Genomic DNA, 17,547 nt, shown 5'->3' with positions numbered 1-17,547 from the left:
CACTTTTTTTTTTTAATATGCTCACAAAGGACACAGAGAAAGGGTAAATGGATGAAGAAAGGCAAGTGTAGGGCAATAAGGAGGGAAGGGGACGGGGGCAAACAAAAGGTCAGGCTGGTGATCACTACTCAGCTCAATCGATTGTCACCATGGGAGAATGTGGGTCAGATTTCAGAATTTCTCAAGTTAAGACAGAAATAGGGATTTCATGTGAAAACAACCCATCTGGATATGTGGCAAGTAAGTGAGGCTTTTAAAAACAGAATGTGGGCCTGCAGGTCCCCAGTTTACAACTTTGGCAGCAGGTGACCTTTTGGGTTCAGCCAGCTCTAGGAATGTGGTATATAGGGACAGGGACCAGGCACAGGGAGGTGTCCTACACGGTGACACACTCTGCGAGGGATGCAAGTCAGCTCTCTGACTGGAAAAGGAAACCAGCCGTGCATACACTGGAGTGCAGAGCCCCTACCTCTGAGGTTGGGATGAGGCATCAGCATACATTGGCTCCTCCCACTTCTGCAGCGGGCAGAATTTAGTTTCCCTCCCAGTTGACGGTGGGCATGGCTGCGTGACTAGCTTTGGCCAAGGGAGGAATGTTAGCAGACACCTAGGCGCACAAAGGTTTAAACACTCTAGTGATGTTAAACACTCTAGCTCTTGAGGAAATTATGCCCCCTTCAGCCTGAGCTGCAGAGTAAACACATACCGAATAAACCTGAATCCAACCAACAGCTCAGGGCCAAGCCCAGCTAACATGGGGGCTGGTGCAGAGTCAGCCACTGAAGCCCGCTCTAGATCAGACACACTGCAGCTGACCTCAGTCCAGTGATCAGGAGGCTAACTAAGTGTTTGCTGAAGCCGCTGAAGTTTGTGGGTAGATTATTAAACAGGGTTGAGTCAATATCTGATACCACCATCAGGAACCAAGTGGGTTTGGTAAATCCAAACCCCAATCCCTCGTTCTTAAACTTTGTGCCATTAGATAGCCTAATCTTTAAGCTATCTTTACACTCTTAAAAATTATTGAGGACCCCAACGCACTTTTATTTATGTGAGTTCTATCTGTCAATAGTTACTATATTAGAAATTAAAACTGATAAATATTTAAAATACAAGAACAGTACTCAACATTAGCCATGAAAGAAATACAAATCAAAACCACAGTGACGGGAATTCCCTGGTGGTTCAGTGGTTAAGACTCTGAACTTCCACTGCAGGGGGCACAGGTTCCATCCCTGGTCAGGGAACTAAGATCCCATATGCTGCGCAGTGCAGCCAAAAAAACCCCACCAAAACCAAAACCAAAACCAAAACCAAAACCAAACAAACAAAACCCACAGTGGGATACCACTTCACACCTACTAGGATGGCTATAATCAAACAGACAGAAAATAATTATTGGCAAAGATGTGGAGAAATCAGAATCCTCATACACCACTAGCGGGAATGTAAAATGATACAGCCACTCTGGAAAATAGTGGAGAAGTTCTTCAAAAGGTTAAACACAGACTTAACAATTCCTCTCAAGGAATTCCCAACAATTCCTCTCAGAAGTATATGTTTTTTTTCAAGAGAAATGAAAACATATGGCCACATAAAAACTTGTACACAAATGATCATAGCAGCATTATCCATAATAGCTCAGGGGTAGAAAAGCAATCCAAATTCCCCCCAACTGATGACTAGATAAATATAATGTGGTCCGTCCATACCATGGAATATTATCTGGCAATAAAAAAGAATGAAGTATTGATACAGACTACAATGTGGATGAACCTTGAAAATATTATGCTAAGTCAAAGAAGTCAGTCACAAAAGACCACATATTGAATGATTCCATTTTATGTGAAATGTTCAGAATAAGCGAATCTATAGAGAAGAAAGTGGATTAGTAACTGCCAGGGGCTAGGGGTCGGGGGAACAGGGAGTAATGCTAATGAGTGTGGGATTTCTTTGGGGGGAGGTGAAAAGTTTCTAAAATTGTACTGATAGTTGCATACCTTTGAGGACATACTAGTAACCACTGGATGGTATACTTTTTTTTTTTTGGATAGTGTACTTTAAAGAGGCAAATGGTATGGTATGTGAATTATATCTCAATAAAGCTGTTATTGAAAATAATACACACACCAAAAAAAAAAATCTATGCACACATTCCATTAGCTGGCAGAGTAATGACACCACCATACATGTAACCTCTGGAAAACTCCACGAAGTCCTCATGGGAGAGTGTAAGTCCTCGTGGGAGAGTGAAAGTGAAAGGGGAAAAAATATAAGGTCCAGGAATTAGTGCCAAATAGGGAACGACTCTAATGGGCTATCTATACTCCAGAGCCCCTTGTGGGGTCAACCAAGGTCAATGTTGTACCTGCATCACAGTTCAAATTCTCCATCCACGCAACCCTCGTGCCTCCCTCTCCCTTCCACACGTGTCTTGCACTTCAAACTGCATTTCAGTGTCAAACTGCAACAGGATTTATCGGCATATGGATGGACTATGAAGCCTAGAAGTTGCATTTAACATATAGACAAGCCCTAGTGTATTTCAGGCCTGTATTTCAGTACAGACTCATATCTGTACTGTGAGCCTGACATCCTGACCTGAAAGACAAGAGAAGAATAAAAAATAGCTGCTAGAAGCACTATTTACAATAGCCAAGACATGGAAGAAAACTAAATGTCCATCGACAGATGAATGGATAAAGATGTGGTACATATATACAATGGAATATTATTCAGCCGTAAAACAGAATGAAATCATTGCATTTGCAGCAACATGAATGGACCTAGAGATTGTCATACTAAGTGAAGGAAGTCAGACAGAGAAAGACAAATATCATATGATATCACTTATATGTGGAATCTAAAAAATGATACAAATGAACTTATTTACAAAACAGAAATAGACTCACTGACATAGAAAACAAACTTATGGTTACCAAAGGAGAAAGGCAGGGTGGGTAAATTAGGAATTTGGGATTAAAAGATACACATTACTATATATAAAACAGATAAACAATAAGGACCTGTATAGCTCGGGGAACTATATTCAATACCTTGTAATAGCGTATAATGGAAAAGAATCTGAAAAAGAATATATATATATATTTTTTCTGTACTTTGCTTTACACCTGAAACATTGTAAATCAACTACACTTCAATAAAAAATTTTTTTAACTTTAAAAAAGTGTATGGAATTCCCTAGCAGTCCAGTGGTTAGGACTCCATGCTCTCACTGCTGAGGGTCTGGGTTCAATCCTTGGTCGCGGAACTAAGATCCCACAAGCCACACGGCACGGCCAAAAGAAATTTTTTTTTAATAATAAGAAGTGTAAAAAAAATAGCTGCTATAAGCATTTCCTAGAGGCCACAAAGGGAAAGAGCCAAAGATGCCCAACCTCATTAGAATTCAGTATTCAGAAAGATTCTAATTAAAACCATAATAGCATACCGTTTCATATCCAGCCGGCTGTCAAAACTTTAAAAGACTCTCAATATGAGGTTTTAACCCATAGAATAAAACAGATATCCATGAGTCCATGTTGATCTAAGTAAATAATCAAGTAAGTAACGGGGAGAAGGAACAGCTCTTTCTTTCAATAGAATTCCAACTAATAGACGTAGAAGGACAAAGGGACATGAAAAATCACTATTAGGCAAATGCCCCAGTAACAACTGTCGCAGACCAGATCCACCAACAGATGCTAAAATTAACAGGTGCAAGTTTGAGGAGAATCAAGACTTGTATAGTCATGAAGTATCTCCCCCAAGATACTTATTAATTGCAAAGGGAAAGACAGTAACTTTACAGTGGAGAAGTGCAGCAGACTGTGCCTTAACCTAGTGACCAAGGTCAACATCGCCCATAACAAGACATACTGACATGTCTGATATGATGCACTGAGAAAGACACAGCATTATCTGTGTGGTGTTCCTGGCAAAAATGTATAACTTCATTTCAACCATGAAAAACATCAGACAAACCCAAATTTAGGGACATTTAATAAAAGAGCTGATAAATACTCCTTAAAAGTGTCAAGGTCATGAAAGACAAGGAAATGCAGAGGGACATGACCAAGCCAGCCTGGTCTTCCAGATGTGGAATTGAGCTGCCTTGGGAGGGAATTCCCCCAGCTCCATTCAAGCCTTCTGACGAGTGAGGCCCTGGCAGTGAGGATGAGCCAGGGCTTCGAGCCAGGAACATTCAGATAAGCCACCCTCCAAAACCTGACTCACAGAAAGTGTGTGTGAGGTGACAAGTGTTTATTGCTTTGAGCAGCTTTTTTAGAGAAAATAATTGCTGTTGTGAACAGTGGTCACCAGATGGCGCCTGGATTCCAAGGATGGAAACAAAAATGACTGCCAACATCATAAGGAGGTCATTGCCCCTGAGTTCATTTGTAAATGTATCACAAGCCTGATAAAAATGTCATTGGGGTTTTTTCCTAGAGCTAGACAACTTGATTATAAGGTTCATTTGAAAGTAAAACAGGCAAATATGGGGGGGAAAACTGAAAAATAAGAAGGAGGAGGAGAAAACAGATATTAAAAAACCATATAGGGCTTCCCTGGTGGTGCAGTGGTTGAGAGTCTGCCTGCCGGTTCAGGGGACGTGGGTTCGTGCCCCGGTCCGGGAGGATCCCACATGCCGCGGAGCGGCTGGGCCCGTGAGCCATGGCCGCTGAGCCTGTGCGTCCGGAGCCTGCGCTCCGCAGCAGGAGAGGCCACGGCAGTGAGAGGCCCGCGTACCGCAAAAAAAAAAAACCATATAAAACAATGTGTTATTGGTGCATCAATAAGTAAACAGATCAATCCAGAAATAGAAACAATTGCTTACGGAAATTAATATGATCATATAATACTTTTTAATTCAGGAGGGAACTTTAGGGAAGTTTTAATTTAGTGGTATTAGAGCAACTAGATAAACAAAAAGAAAAGTTTGAGTCTGTTCCTCATACTGGATACCAGATTAACTTAGAAGTATATCAAAGAACTAAGTGGAAAAATACAACCTCATAAATAATAAAACACTGGTGAGTCTCCTAATGACCTGAGAATGTGGGAACAGGGTAAATTTGCCAAACTGTTCATCAAAATCCAGAAGCAGTGGGGCTTCTCTGGTGGCGCAGTGGTTGAGGGTCCGCCTGCCGATGCAGGGGACATGGGTTCGTGCCCCGGTCCGGGAAGATCCCACATGCCGCGGAGCGGCTGGGCCCATGAGCCATGGCCGCTGAGCCTGTGCGTCCGGAGCCTGTGCTCCGCAACGGGAGACGCCAGGGCAGTGAGAGGCCCGCGTACTGCCAAAAAAAAAAAAAAAAATCCAGAAGCAATGAAAGAGAATTTTGTCAAATGACCAAGCAAAAATGAAAACCTTTTGCAGGTTCAAAACATAAACCCACCAGGTGCAAACTAAAAACTACAGATGACAAAATGGAGGAAAAAAATTTACAACTTATATCACAAAGGGTTAGTATCCCTAAAATATAAAGAGCATCTAAAAATTGAGGCAAAAAAGACCAAGAAACCCATCGAAAGTGGGCAAGATACATGAAGAAGTTCACATAAAAAGAAATGCCAGTGTCCTCTACATATACAAAAATATGCTCAACCCCACTTATAATTTTTAAAAACCACAAATTCAAACCACACAGAGATTCTTTTTCTCACTTATCAGATTAGCAAAACTCCAAGCATTTGACAACACTCTGTTGGCAATGCCATGGGGACACAGGGGTTCTCACACCTTGCTAGTGGGACGCAAAAAAGTAAAGCCTCCATGGAGGGGAATTTGGCAATATCTAGCAAATTTACCCTTTGTCCCCACAATCTCACGGATTCTAACGCAAAGACACACACCAAGACCCTATAGCCATCTGCCAATGGGATGCCTGCACCTGAGTATCTCCATTGGAACCTGATCAAATCCAAAAGCAAATCGATCATCTCCACCACCATCACCCCATCCCTCTTCCTACATTGCCTGTATTGTGTGAACGGGCACCACAGTCCATCTGCGACCCAGGCCAGGAAAGTGGGAGCCGTCCTAGACTCCTCCCTCTGCTCAAATAGTAATCAAGACCTTTTAAATATCTTCTGTGTGTCCCTCTTCTCCACCCCACTCGCACTATACTCTAGTTTGGACAGTCTTCATCTTTAACTTGTATTACTGCAGCAGGCTCTGGATCAGTCAGTCAGGGTCCAGTAAGGAGAGAGAAACCACACCAGGTACCCTAACAGAGGGAATTTAACATATGGACTATAATACAAGGAACTGCCAACTTGGTATAAAGTTGTTATCTAGATAACTGAAAGGGTAAAAAAAAAAAAAAAAAGAATTCTAAGGCAGCTTAGCTGTTCTTAAACCTTAGCCAAATCACCTGGAGGACTTGTTAAAAGGCAGACTGTTGAGGACGGCTACCAGAGTCTCTGATGGGTCTGGGATGGGGCTTGGAGTTTTGCAATTCTCACAAGTTCCCAGCTGATACTGATGCTGCTGGTCTGGGGACCACACTCTGAGAACTACAGCTCTAAGATAGGAGAGAAGTAGCAACTGCAGGAAGCAGGGACCACACCTAGAGCTGGGGGAACACAGATGCAAAAGAAGGGGCACTAGCCAGCTGGCGCTGCTCTTTCTGATGAGACTGGTTCTGCCGGAGTTAGAAAACTACAAACTGGATCAGCAGCTGCTACAGGAAGGCAGTGCTGCTTCTGCTGCTGCCGCTGCCACCACCATCAGAGTGAAGCGTTGCTGGGCAACACTCACAAGAACAGCAGGCAAGCCAGTCCCTTCTGCATAAGGTGACCAAGCACCCTGGGAAGAGTTTCCCAGGAAGCAGAACTTTCAGTGCTAAAACTGGAGAAGTCCTGGGAAAACCAGGATGAGTTAATCACCCCACTTCTGCAACCTCCTAGTAAATCCCATTGCCAGGGTCTAAAACAGAACCACCTGGCAAAGCAGAAATGTGGTTTCCCAGCTCAGCATCACAAAGCAAAACATAGGAGGGTGGGTTGGGAGCTCAGAGACAATAACTTCATAATCGACGCTGACTACACGTGGTCTTCCCGGTCCTCTGCAATCCATCCTCAGGGGTGCCGTCAAGAGAAACTTTATCAATAGGTATAACCGATCACTTCAGACTCTTGCCAAAAAATTTTCAGTAGCTGCCTGTGATATTGTGATTCATATTAAGAAAGATATGTTTGGTTTTTGTCCCCTTTCCTGACACAGAGTCCCTAAAACCCTTGGATTTCTTAAGTGATAAGAGCGATAAAAGTGAAAAGAGTGTCTTATTCTTCACAAGCCCCTTTCAACCACACCCGAGTTTATGGTAATGCAGTGGCTGTTGCCAACTTTCACTGTGTCCCACACTTTGCCCTGTGCACCTCTTCCATTCAACCATTCCAGAGTTGCATCCTTTTTACAGGTAAGTAAACTGTTTTCCTGAGTTCTGTGAGCTGTTCTAGCAAATGATCGAACCCAAGGAGGGGGTGACGGGAACCCCCGATTTGTAGCCAAGTGGGACAGAGGTTGCAGGTAACCTGAAGACCCACTGCTTGCAATAGGTATCTGAGTTGGGGGTTAGGCTTGTGGGACTGAGCCCTTAATCTGGGTGGGATCTCAAGCTAACTCCAGGTAGGTGGTGTCAGAATTGAATTGAATTCTAAGACATGCAGTTGGTGTCCCCAGAGAATTGGAGAATTTCTTGGTGTGGGAAAAACCTCCACAGGTTTGGTGACTGGTACTGAGAGCTGAGTGGTGACTAGAGGAGGAAACAGCGTTTTTCCTTTTCACTGCCTGCCAGCCAATCAGGGTGAAATTCCAACTTTATTTTTAAATTTAATTATTTACTTATTTATTATTTTTGGCTGCATTGGGTCTCCGTTGCTGTGCGCGGGCTTTCTCTAGTTGTGGAGAGCGGGGGCTACTCTTCATTGCCATGCGCAGGCTTCTCTTGTTGCGGAGCACGGGCTCTAGGTGCCGGCTTCAGTTGTTGTGGCACGCAGGCTTCATTAGTTGTGGCATGAAGGCTCTAGAGCACAGGCTCAGTAGTTGTGGGGCATGGGCTTAGCTGCTCTGCAGCATGTGGGATCTTCCCGGACCAGGACTCGAACCCGTGTCCCCTGCATTGGCAGGTGGATTCTTAACCACTGTGCTACCAGGGAAGTCCCCCAACTTTTTAATGTAGCATAAAAGGCTCTTCAAGGTTATCTTCAGCGCAGTCTCATCTCCTTTCCTGAACTTTATGTTCCAGAAATACAGAAATTTTTGAGTTTCCTAAAGCAAATCGTGTTCTCAAGTCGCTATGCTTTGAATATACTATTGCCTCATCTGTCGAAAAGCACATAAATTCCTTTTTCAGAGGAAAACAGAAGATCAGAATATGTGCTTCCCCTTTAAGAATGGAAGTTAGTTTTCAATCCATAAAATGTTAGCTGGATTTGAAGGCCAAAGACAATCTCAAAGCAAATGAGTTTTTTGAATTCCACAGTAGTTACTGTTCTCAAGTTTTTAACACCCAAGGAGAAAAAAGATAAGAACACTTCCAGTGTTAATGAAACTTGTTAGTTTTTTTGTCCTGTTAAAGATATTTATACTTGAATTTTTTTTAAGGCTTGAAATATTTTTAGATGAAATCCATAAGTGAAAAGCAATGGTTGCTTTAAAAATTAGAGACGGTTTATAAAGTCGTAAAAATTAGAGTCAGTTATAAAGTCGTATAAAGATGATAAAAAAAAGATTCAGTAATAATTTACAAAGCTTGTTCTTAAATTCAAATTCAAAGTCTATTAAGATCCTTATGTGGTTATGTGGTTAAGAGAGAGATTTTGCTTTTTTTCTGTTTCTACTGCAATACTTTTTTTTTTTAATTAAGTGATTTACGACCAGTCTTGTTTGGTTTCTCTCCAGCATAAACTCCCCCGTGAAAAAGGACTTCCAAGGCAAACACTGAGCTGTTTATAGGACCCCACTGGATTCAGTATCTTCCTCCAGTGAGCTGGATTATAACTATTTGCATGACCATCCTTCCCCTACACTGATCCTCCTTTTAGCCAGTAACTGTGGGTTTTGGTCTTCAGGCTCCACATTGGTAGCACAATATCTTTCGTAGGGTGGACACCTGTGAGTGAATGTAACAGCACTTTTGATGAAACCGAGTTCCCATGCAGCCCAATGCCGATGATCGTTATTTAACCCTGGGCAAGCTTGACTTGGGCAATGGTTGCCTGACTCTCCGGTGACTCGCGGACAGAAGGCGGAGTGCAGGGGGCAGGAGTGAGCACTCTGGAGTCAGACTGCTCTACTTGGCAGTTGCCCGTTCCGTGCACTTGGGCAAGTGATTGAACTGCCCAGGGCCTGCCTGCCTTTCCTATAGAATAGTGGTGGTAATGATGGTTCCCACCTCCTCCTCCGTCGCAGTGAGGATTAAATGAGGTGATGCATGTTAGGTCCAGAGCACGGTGCTTGACACTTTTGAGCGTAAATATTCACTGTTGGAGTTATTTTCTTTGAAACACGGTCAGTGGTACTCACTTCATAGTGTTTTGTTTTAAGGACTAAATGGAGTGACGTGGTCAGTGACTGACAGTGATCTGACATATAGCAGGCACTCCTGCTTGTCCCCTTTACTTGTTCTGGGGCAGTTCTGTCTCCCCAAAATGCACCCAGCTGAGTGGCTAGCTCCGCTACTTCTTGTGTATCACCCAGGGGGAGGAAAAGTTCTTCTCCAAAAGAAGGAACACTGGTTTACACCAGAACTAATGGAGTGGAGTTGAAGGGCAGCATTGAAGACTGGTGAGAGATGAGGTAGGTGTTAGTTTGCTGGGGCTGCTATAACAGAATAGCATAGACTGGGTGGCTTAACAACAGAAATTTATTTTCTCACAGTTCTGGAGGTTGGAAGTCCAGTATCAAGTTGCCAGAAGGGTTGGTTTCTCTTGAGGCCTCTCTCCTTGGCTTGCAGACAGCCACCTTCTCACTGTGTCCTCACGTGGCCTTTTCTCTTCGTGCACATGCCTTTCATGTCTCTTCCTCTTCCAATAAGGACACCAGTCCTATTGGATTAGGGCCCCAGCCTTATAACCTCATTTAACCTTAATTACCTCCCTAAAAACCCTATCTCCAAACTCAGCCACACTTGGGGGTCAGGGCTTCAATGTACAGATTTGAGGCGGGAGGGCATTATTCAGTCCAGAACAATGTGATAAGGCAGGAGATGAATAGGGACCAGAATCAGATCATAAAGAGCTGGCTTGGGGGCTTTCTTCTTCACCCACCCACCCCTGGTCTCCTGGGAATTGGCTCCATGGAGAGTCCCTTTCTGTCCTTTACCTTCCAGACAGGACTAAGCACAGCTCAACGGTGCATTTTTCAAGGTTGCCTGGGATTAGGGAGTTCCCTGATGGCCTAGTGGTTAGGATTCTGGGCTTCCAATGCCATGGCCTGGGTTCAGTCCCTGGTCAGGGAACTGAGATCCTGTAAGCTGCATGGCACAGCCAAAAAATAAATTAAAAAGGGTTGCCTGGGTAAGAGCAGACCCAGTGGAAATCACTACAGGGAAGTTGCCTGAAGAGCAAGCACACCCGGGAGGGATTATGCAAATAAGATGCACAGGATTCCCCCCTCCCCCCCTCCCCCCCCTCCCCCCCCCTCCCAGTTAGGCTTCCTTTTTTTTTTTTGGCTGTGTTGGGTCTTCATTGCTGCACAAGGGCTTTCTCTAGTTGCATCCAGAGGGGGTTACTCTTTGTTGTGGTATGTGGGCTTCTCACTGCGGTGGCTTCTCTTGCTGCAGAGCACCAGCTCTAGGCACGCGGGCTTCAGTGGTTGCAGTGCGCGGGCTCTAGGGCGAGCGGGCTTCGGTAGTTGTGGCTCGCAGGCTCTAGAGAGCAGGCTCAGTAGTTGTGGCACATGGGCTTAGTTGCTCCACGGCATGTGGGATCTTCCCGGACCAGGGCTCAAACCCATGTCCCCTGCACTGGCAGGCGGATTCCTAACCACTGTGCCACCAGGGAAGTGCCAGGCTTCCTTCTTTGAGTCAGTGGCCCAGGGCTTTTGAAAAAGAGCCTAAACCTGAACAGAGCAGTCCATTAATTCCTGCATTCCACAAATCTGAGTGCCCACTGCTCCAGGGACTGTTCTAGGCCCTGGGGCTCTTGCAGAGTTTAGGTTCTAGGCCTGCACCGTCCAGTATAATATTATCAATATTAAGCACTTGGAATGTGGCTAGTCTGAATTGAGATGTCCTGAAGTATAAACTACACACCAGATTGCAAAGACAATATAAAATATCTCATTAATAATTTTTCTATTAAATGCATGCTAAAATCATATGTCCAATACATTGTATTAAATACAATATGTGTTATTAAAATTAATTCCATCTATTTCTTTTTAACCTATTTTTTTTTTAAACAGGATGCCTGGAAATTTGACATGATATATGTGACTCGCATTTGTGGCTCACATTCTATTTCTCTTGGACTGTGCTGTTCTAGAAGCTCCACCTGGAGAGTCTGATCAAGCTCCTTCTAACGGACATAATCAGAGGGGACTTAACTTGGACCACCATTCTTAAGGATTAGGCAATTTGGAGCAAATGCCTCTAGTGGATGATAGCTGTTTTAAAGTAAGCTGTGAGGATGGGGGAAAAAAATGGGAAAAGGGGGGAAAGAAATGAGATCAGCAACAGCTGGAGAGACCAGAGAGGGACAAAGAGTGCTCTGAGGCCTGAGAGCACATTTCCAACTTGCCCTCTGTAGTAGGCAGAAAAATGACCCTCCAAAGATGTCCATGTCCTAACGCCTGGAACCTGTCCATATGTTATCTTACATGGCAAAAGGGAGACGCTGCAAATATGATTAAGCTAAGGATTTTGAGATGGGGTGAGGATTCCAGATTATCCAGGTAGACCCAATGTAATCACAAGGGTCCTTATAAGTGAAAGAGGGAGGCAGGAGAGTCAGAGAAGATGTGAGGATGGAAGCAGAGCTCGGAGTGATGTCACGCTGCCTCTGAAGATGAAGGAAGGGGCCACGAGCCAAGGAGTGCAGGTGGTCTCTAGAAGATGGAAAAGGCAAGGAAATGGGTTCTCCCCTCAAGCCTCCATAAGGAATGCAGCCCTATGACACTTTGATTTTAGCCCAGTGAGAGTGATTTTAGACTTCTAACCTCCAGAATTGTAAGACAGTAAATTTGTGTTCTTGTAAGCCACTAAGTTTGTGGTAATTTGTTACAGGAGCTATAGGAAACGAATCCACTCACTTGCCTGCTGGATCCTTCTTTCTTTTTCCTTTTTTTCTTTTCTTTCTTTCTTTCTGTCTTTCTTTCTTTCTGTCTGTCTTTCTTTCTTTTTCCTTTCTTTCCTCCTTCCTTCCTTCCTTCCTTCCTCCCTCCCTCCCTCCCTTCCTTCCTTCCTTTCTTTCTTTTTCTCTCCCTCTCTTTTTTTTTCCTGGATATTTCTTTTGAGTCACACTCCTCACTAGCTGAGAGAGCCACTTCCTTCTAAGGCGTAGTGGGGAAAGCCCTGGCTGGGTCTTCAGTATACCCTGTGGGTCTCTGGACAAATCTCTTTTCCTCTGTTGAGGAGCAAGGAGATGGGGAAAACTGTGTGGAGTTCTAGTGGAGAGGCCTGGCATATTTGTCTGCACTGGGCATCAGCATAGATGCCTTTCTAAAATTAGGACAGAAGAAGTCCCAAAGAATTGGATAGTTGTTCAACACGCTGAGTCCTTTAAATGAGATAAATCATCTCATTTAATTCTGAGAAGAGCCCTATGACTTAGATATCTATGAGTATCCCATTTTAAAGCTAAGGAAACCAAGGTCAGAGAGGTTAGGTAACTTGCCCACAATGACTAAGACAGAAAACTATGAGCCAAGAGTCAAACCTAGGTTTACAGACTGCTGAGAACCACCCTTCTCACTGATGGGAGAGACCATGACGAACAGGATGGATCCATAAGTTTTATTCATTCATTCATTCATCTCACAGGTAGCTGGGCCCCTGTGCTTAGAATTCAGGGTACAGTGATAAACAACTCAGGCCGGGCTCGTACAGCATGGAAGTCACATTCTATCAGAAGGACACCAACAACTCAGAAGTGAGCTGACTGTGATGAGAATGACGAGGAACATTAAGAGAGTGAAGTGAGAGGGAGTAGATGGGACCAGGAGGCAATATGTGGTTCTGAACTTGAGAGCCCACTGCCCTCCAAGCAGTGTCATGACCAAATTCATCATGTTTCCTCTCTTTTGTTTCCCTTGGTAATCCCCCAAAACACAAGCTCATCTCGTCATCTCAGGTTCTCTCATCTCCATCATTCTCTGTGTTGTCTTTTGCTCTACCGGCTCCTGCCTCACTCCATCCTTCCCAAACTCTTCCACTGCAACCCCTGTAAACCTTTCCCTCAATGTTCCCTCCAACTCTTACCTTAACTAAAACAGGACCATTCTCCAAAGATAATCCCACAATCCTAACTGAAGGCTCTTCATCCCCCCCGCTTGCCAAACACCTCAAGGTCTGGAGGAGGAGAGAAGTAATCAGGATATGCTGCGGAAACAAATGAACCCAAATCCCAGTGACTCACATAAAGGTAGAGACTCACTCTTGTGCCATGTCCAACATGGGTGGGCTGGGCTCTGCTCCACTTCTTCCTTCGTTAACCTGGGCTGATGGGGCAGCCTCTGAAACACTGCCACCCTCCTGGCAGAGGGAAAAGAGACATGGACAGCCGTGAGCTGGCTCTTGAAGCTTCAGCTTGGAAGAGATGTACATCACTGTGTTCACATTTCATTGGCTAAAGCGAGTCATATGGCCAAGCTTGATATCACGTGGGTATATTTCAGGAGAGACAGCAAACACTGTGGACAGTAATACACCCTGCCATTCCTTGGCGTCCCAAAGCTGTGTCCAGATATTATTATTCCTTCTCCATACTCTTAAAAAAAAAAGATCCTTCTTCCCCTTAACAGACCTCCTAGAGTAACAGCTAGACCTCTTCTCTCCTCTCTCTTCTCTCCTGGCTCTTCTGTCTCCCTAGAAATCTGAGAGTCACACTTACCTCCACCTGCTCCCTCACTCCATATCAGATCCTTTACCATGTGCCGGAGATTCAAAATCTGTCACTTCTCTCGGTCCCCACAGAAGCTACCCTCCTCCAAGCCATCACCATCTCTCTCCTGTACTACTACAACAGCAACCTTCCAAATCTTGCTTTACAATCCATTCATGATCTAGTAGTCACTTCCCTGCTTAATCCTTCTGTGGGCCCTTCCAGGGCCCCCACTGGGACCCACGGACAGATCAGGGGCCCCACCGGGATGCCACGGTCAGACAAGGGCCCCCACCGGGACCCCATGGACAGACCAGGGCCCTCACCAGGACCCCACGGACAGACAAGGGCCTCACCGGGACCACATGGACAGACCAGGGCCTCACCAGGACCCCATGGACAGACAAGGGCCCCACCAGGACCCCACGGTCAGATCAGGGCCCCCACCGGAACCCCACACAGAGACCAGACCATTGTCCTTCAGGGAGAGTCTAAAATCCTTACCCTTTCCCTTTCCCAGATCGCTCTTCCCAGGAGCCTTCTGCTTGCTGCCTCAGCCTGGGCCACCATCCCTGTCACTCCACAGTCCAGCCACATGGGGCTTCCTCAGTGTCATGAATTGATACTTTAATTACTTTAGGGCTTTCACAACCCAGTTCTCTTGAACCTGAAACTCTCTCCCTTCCCACCCCTCCTCATCTTTCAGGTCTCAGCTTCCTCACTGAGGCCTTCAGGTCTAGTTGGTTCTTTCTGTGCCTGTGCTCCCGCAGCACCCCTACTGTCCCTTCTGAAACACTCACTCTTTTTTTTTTTAATGATATTGTAGATGTATTTAATGTTTTTTTCTTCAATTTTTTCTTATTGCAGTATAGTTGATTTACAATGTGGGCCAATCTCTGCTGTACAGCAAAGTGACTCAGTTATACACTTATATACATTCTTTTCTACATTCTTTTCCATTATGGTTTATCACAGGATATTGAATTGAGTTCCCTGTGCTATACAGTAGGACCTTGTTGTTTATCCATTCTAAAGGTAATAGTTTGCACCTGCCAACCCCAAACTCCCAGTCCCTCCCTCTCCCTCCCCCCATCCCCCTTGGCAACCACAAGTCTGTTCTCTATGTCTATGAGTCTGCTTCTGTTCTGGATCAACAGATAGGTTCCTTTGTGCCATATTTTAGATTCCACACAGAAGTGATGTCATATGGTATTTGTCTTTCTCTTTCTGACATACTTCACTTAGTATGATGATCTCTAGTTGTGTTGCATCCAGGTTGCTGCAAATGCCATTATTCCATTCTTTTTTATGGCTGAGTAATATTCCATTGTATATATGTACCACATCTTCTTTATCCATTCATCTGTTGATGGACATTACATTTATGTCAGAGAATGTTTTGCCTATGCTCTCTTCTGGGAGTTTTATGGTGTCATGTCTTATGTTTGAGTCTTTAAACCATTTTGTGAAATATTCACTCTTGTGAGAGCTTGCTCTCCCAGATTTGGAGCTGTGTGAAGGCAGAGACTGACTGCTCAGCTGCTATATGCCCAATACATTGATTGTGCTCAGGAAATATTTTTCCAGTGAGAGAATGAATTTGTCATACATGAAGTCTGGGGGAGGGAATTAATAAAGGTGAATAGATGCAATTATTTATGATTGAATGAGCCTCCCGAGTTAATCAAGAGAGGCAAAAGAGGGCTGGGATGCTCGCGCCACCTCTGAATCACTTAGTCCTAAACTCACTGGACATCATTCCCTTCCTGCATTTCCCCCTGTGTTTCTAGACGTCATAAAATGCCTTCCTCACCCACACCTATTCAGAGAATCTGGTTTCGGGCCTGAGAGAGTGCTTCTGCCCCCCTTCCCCCTCCCTAACTCCTGCTGTCCTCACCTCTCTCTCAATCCTCCTCAGCACATCCCACAGGTCCTCTACACCAAGTCAGCTGGAAAGGCTGGAGCATCACCAAGATGTTGCCTGGCCTCAGATTCATTTCCTGAGCAGAAGGACCCTGAAAAAAGAAACATGATACATGAGTGAGACACATCCTAGGCCTGGGCTTGTTAAGTCTGTCTGCCAAACCAGGCTGTGCAATGGGTGTGATGGCAACAGCTTTGGAAAGGCCCCAGTGTCAAATCATAGTTCCTCCTTCTGTGCTACTAAGATGGTGTCTGAAATTATAGCATCGGAGACAGTATTAGTCTGCTGGGGCTGCCATAACAAAGTACCACAGATTGGGTGGCTTAAACAACAACAGAAATTTATTTCTCACAGTTCTGGAGACTAGATGCCCAAGATCAAGGTGTGGGCAGATTTGGCTTCTTCTGAGGTCTCTCTCCTTGGCTTGCAGATGACTGCCTTCTTTCCCCTGTGCACACACATCCCTGGTGTCTCTTTGTTTTTTTTTGTTTTATTTCGTTAAATATTTTACTTATTTATTTGGCTGCGCCTGATCTTAGTTGGGGCACGTGGGATCTTTTAGTTGCTGCATGCAGAATCTTTAGTTGCGGCATTTAGGGTCTTTAGTTGTGGCATGCAAACTCTTAGTTGCAACATATGGGATCTAGCTCCCTGACCAGGGATCGAACCCAGGCCCCCTGCATTGGAAGCACAGAGTCTTAGCCACTGGACCACCAGGGAACTCCCTCTGGTGTCTCTTTGTGTGTTCAATTTTCTTCTTCTTATAAGGACACCAGTCATGATTAGATTAGGACCCACCCTAATGGCCTCGTTTCCACTTAACCTCTTTTTTTTTCAGTGTTTTAAGATTTTTAAATTTAATTTGAAATGAAACACAATTATTCATTCAACAAGTTGGAAAATATTAAAACAACTGACATTATCTAGAGTGGGGAAAGAAATAAAGTTTTATACACTGCTGACGTGACAGTAAATCATCACAACCTTTTAGGAAAGGCATTTCCTGTTAAACGTTTTTAAAAAGGGGGCATAAAGCTGTGACAGAAGTGTTATCTTGAGGAATCCATACTACAGGAACAAAGGGATTAGTAGCTAAGGATATGCTTCAGTAGCTAAAGATATGTTGTATATAACAGCACTAGAAGGCAATCACAACAAAACCAATCTGAATTGGAGACCATCTGAATGTCTGTTAACAGGGAAATGATTGACTAAATTATGGTATTTCCAATTCTATGGCTCATTCATTCGCTCACCATATATATTTTTCGAGGCAGGCATTGTTTTACCGTATGCCAGGCATTGTTCTAGATACTGGGGGTAAGGAAGTGAATAATATAGATTTGACCTCTTTATCATGAAGCTTAGTGTCCGTCTGTGTGTGTGTGTGTGCATGTGTGTGTGTGTGTGTGTGCAGCAAGGGAGAGACAAAAATGATAAATGATAATAATAATAACAACAGCAACTATAAAACAAGTCAGTTAACCTTTAGAATAATTGCCTGTTTCTAGAGGCAGGTACCTTGGGTTTTTCACTGAAAAAATTACATCCAGATTTTTACTCTGCTTTGAAAT

At 44.2% G+C, this 17,547-nt stretch overlaps 1 protein-coding gene across 1 annotated transcript in view; it reads right to left on the bottom strand.

Moving 5' to 3' along the window:
* The window catches only part of FCGBP (Fc gamma binding protein), a 143,083-nt gene that overhangs the window by 111,942 nt on the left and 13,594 nt on the right, over positions 1-17,547 (bottom strand). The window contains exons 2-3 of the mRNA XM_089902835.1: positions 15,947-16,064; positions 13,603-13,700 (exon numbers count right to left, since the gene is read on the bottom strand). The gene's annotated coding sequence lies outside the window, so the exon portion shown is untranslated. The remainder of the gene's footprint in view (positions 1-13,602; positions 13,701-15,946; positions 16,065-17,547) is intronic.

The sequence above is a fragment of the Delphinapterus leucas genome, chromosome 20 (assembly GCF_059928025.1).
Source record: "Delphinapterus leucas isolate spDelLeu-1000000601 "Yukka" chromosome 20, BTC_Dleu_Yukka2, whole genome shotgun sequence".
NCBI classification, from domain to species: domain Eukaryota; kingdom Metazoa; phylum Chordata; class Mammalia; order Artiodactyla; family Monodontidae; genus Delphinapterus; species Delphinapterus leucas.
The sequence above is the reverse complement of the archived record's forward strand: the minus strand, read 5'-3'. Positions and strand labels throughout refer to the sequence as shown.